This window comes from Triticum aestivum, chromosome 7D (genome assembly GCF_018294505.1).
Source record: "Triticum aestivum cultivar Chinese Spring chromosome 7D, IWGSC CS RefSeq v2.1, whole genome shotgun sequence".
Lineage (NCBI taxonomy): Eukaryota > Viridiplantae > Streptophyta > Magnoliopsida > Poales > Poaceae > Triticum > Triticum aestivum.
The window spans coordinates 258231396-258235187 of record NC_057814.1 but is presented as its reverse complement, the minus strand read 5'-3'; the positions used below and the strand labels follow the sequence as shown (position 1 = coordinate 258235187).

The 3792-nt window shown below is 53.4% G+C and overlaps 1 pseudogene; it reads left to right on the top strand.

Moving 5' to 3' along the window:
• The first annotated feature begins 201 nt into the window (after window positions 1–201).
• LOC123168265 (exopolygalacturonase-like) lies at window positions 202–1942 on the top strand (annotated as a pseudogene).
• The last annotated feature ends 1850 nt before the right edge of the window (window positions 1943–3792 follow it).

The following is a 3792-nucleotide window of genomic DNA, read 5'->3' as shown; positions in this document are numbered from 1 at the left end:
CCTAACAACGAAAGTTAAGGGAGGGAACTTCCCCTTTAACCTCGTTTATTTTTCTTGCCTCAACATTCGTTAAAGGGGATTGAATACTCGGTGCCTTCTTTGGCCACTAAGCATTTTGCAGAAGAAACGAATAGATTTATGTTGGAGAGGAGTTACAAGTAGCACCAAACAATAATAAAAGCGCTCAATTGCGCTCATCTTTCATTTTGGAGGAGGTTACGATTTATATTTGCACGAAGTCTTCAATTCATGGAATATCGACGCTCATTTGTGTAACGGTGCACATATAAGATACGAAGATCCCTGCTGACATACACGGTTCTGAAGTCTGAACTTCCAATCCCCACAGCCATGGCTACAGTCCTCATGGTCCCCTTGATCCTGTACCTGCTCGCGGTGCTTGCCGGCCGCCATGTTCACTGTAAGAGCAATGGGGCCGCCGCCGGCCTTTATGACGTTACAGAGTACGGAGCGGCGCCGAGCAGCGAAGACAACAAAGACGTGAGTGCGTTGCTGCAGATTGGACTCGCTGCTTCCTGTGTTTTCCTGACGTTCGTATCTGAACCCATGTGTCGTGTTCCCGTGTCACCACTCACCACCACTGACTTTCCAGGCATTCTTGGCGGCATGGCGCGCCGCGTGCAGCTCCACGACCGGCAACACGACGCTGCTGATCCCCGAGGGCACCTTCGCCGTCGGCGCCGTGGAGTTCTCGGGCCCGTGCAAGAGCGGTGACGCGCCCGTCGTGGTGATCGACGGCGTGCTCCGGCCGTGCACGGGTGGATGCCACCTAACGGATGATGATTGGATCACGTTCAGGGCCCTGAGCAACCTCCTCGTCACCGGCGCCGGTACACTAGACGGCCAGGGCGGCGCTCGGACTAGCAAGGCCAAAACGACGGTGATCACGCCGGCCCTCAATACTGAATCGGTCAAATTTGTGTCATTTCCTTTTTACTGAACGGGACGGTGAGGTGATTTTGCCCGCCATTGCGCAGACACTGGAGCTGGACGGCGTGACGAACTCGACCGTGAGGGGCCTGCGGTTCGTGGACAGCCGGGGTTTCCACTTGAGCTTCCACCGCAGCAGCCGCGTCGCGGCGGAGGGCCTCCGCATCCACGCCCCCGCATCCAGCCGGAACACGGACGGCATCCACGTCGGCTGCTCGAGCCACGTCCGCATCGCCGACTCGGTCATCGGCACGGGCGACGACTGCGTGTCCGTCGGCCCCGGCTCCTCGGACGTGGTGGTCACCGGCATCGTCTGCGGCCCGGGTCACGGCATCAGCGTGGGCAGCCTGGGGAGGAAGGAGGGGGAGGAGGACGTGCGCGGGCTGGTGATCCGGAACTGTACCGTGCGCGGCACCACCAACGGGCTGCGCATCAAGACGTGGCCCGGGTCGCCGCCGGGGCGGGCCTCCAACATCACCTTCGAGGACATCATCATGGCCGACGTGTCCAACCCCATCCTCATCGACCAGCGGTACTGCCCCCACGGCCGTTGCTCCGACGTGGACAAGCCTTCGCGGGTGCAGATCAGCGACGTGACCTTCAGGAGGATCCAGGGGACGTCGAGCAGCAAGGTGGCGGTGCAGCTGCGGTGCAGCGAGGAGCAGCCGTGCAGCGGGGTGCGCCTGGACGGCATCAACCTCCGGTGCGGCGACCAGCCGTGCCACGCGCAGTTCGCCAACGTGCGGGGGACGCCCGCCTTGGAGGCGCAGGCGCCCAGCCTCTGGGTTCAAGAAGCTCACGTGCTGCCATCAGACGCTGAATAACCAACCATTCTCTGACCGACAAGAAGAGCTCACACGGTTTTACGCTTGCAGGCGTCGAGCGCTGTAGGGGCGCTTTTTTTTTGGACGACACGTTAGTATGGAGGACCTATCGGTTTTGCTTCAGAATTGCTTGATTTTGGTTTAAAGATTAAAGATGATTTTTTGCAGGATGATAATCAGGTTAATTTCGAGCTGAAAAATTGCATACAAGCAGTATATATATATTTTGAATGCAGAAATCAAGCAGTACCAACTTGATGAAAAGATCACGGCCATGAATTCCTTGTGGTACAGCACGACAAATAAGCTTCGGTGTGTTAAAAAAACGACAAATAAGCTTGGGACCAACAGGAGGAGATTGCGATAGAGAACCGGCTGCATGCCAGGGCAACCTGTAGCTGTAGCGACACTGCACCAGTCATGTGCATGGTTCCGCGGTTCCGGTCGATCGGCCATCGACGACGCTCGCTGGAAGCACAAACACGCGCGAACCGCCGAATCCGTCGGTGCACATATGGCACCACCTGGATGCGATTCGATTCAACGGCCACCAGAGGACACACGCTCACTTTCAATCGCTAACAAGTAACAACGTTCGCGTCGACCATGCCATGAACGCTGTGAATAAAGCTACAGAATCCAAGGGGCAAGGAGCAACTTTTTCTCGATCAAGTAGCGGGAGCTCGGCATCCTCGTCAAATCTCTGCTGTTTATTGCTTATTAAAGAAAATAGCCAACCTAGTTAGTATCTCAAGACTTGATTATCAGTTAGAAGTGTTGAGTATATGTGTTGTGCATATTTATGTATTGGGCCTACCTCCTAATTGCCTTGTATAGTTGAGTTCGTGGTCCACCGTTGTACATCATATATACGTGTGTTTGCACCTGACTAATACATCGTGCAATTCTCACAACATACATGGTATCAGTTTCCTAGGTTTCAACCCTAGCTTCCGCCACCGCGCCCCTCCCGCGCCGCCGCCACCACGCCACTCCCGTCGCGCCGCCGCCGCCTTCCCTTCTCCTGCCGCCGCGCTACTGATACGTCTCCAACGTATCTACTTTTCCTAACGCTTTTTCTCTTATTTTGAACTCTAATTTGCATGATTTGAATGAAACTAGAACTACCATGGTGTTGTTTTTGTGTAGAAATAAAAGTTCTCAGAATGGAACGAAAGTTTGCGAGGATTTTTTATATCAATAAAAAGAATTTCTGAAGTCAAGAACCACCGGAAGGGGGCACCTGGGTGGGCACAACCCACCAGCGCGGGCCCCCCTCCAGGCGCGCCCAGGTGGGTTGTCCCACCTGGTGGCCCCGCAGACCCTAAAACCTACGCTATAAAATCACATTTTTTCAGAAAAAATTAGGGAGAAAGAATTATCGTATTCCACGAGACGGCGCCGCCATCACCTCCTGTTCTTCATCGGGAGGCCAGATCTGAGTCCGTTTGGGGCTCCGGAGAGGGGGATCTTTGTTCTTCGTCATCACCAACCCTTCTCCATCGCCAATTCCATGATGCTCCCCACCGGGAGTGAGTAATTCCTTCGTAGGCTCGCTGGTCGGTGAGCAATTGGATGAGATTCATCATGTAATCGAGTTAGTTTTGTTAGGGCTTGATCCCTAGTATCCACTACGTTCTGAGATTGATGTTGCTATGACTTTGCCATGCTTAATGCTTGTCACTTTGGGCCCGGGTGCCATGATTTCAGATCTGAACCGTTTATGTTATCACCATTATATTCATGTTTTAGATCTGATCTTGCAAGTTATAGTCACCTACTACGTGTTATGATCCGGGCAACCCCGGAGTGACAATAGTCGGGACCACTCCCGGTGATGACCGTAATTTGAGGAGTTCATGTATTCACCGTGTTTTAATGCTTTGTTCTGGTTCTCTATTAAAAGGAGGCCTTAATATCCCTTAGTTTTCAATAGGACCCCCCTTCCATGGGTGGGTAGGACAAAAGATGTCATGCAAGTTCTTTCTATAAGCACGTATGACTATTTACGGAATAC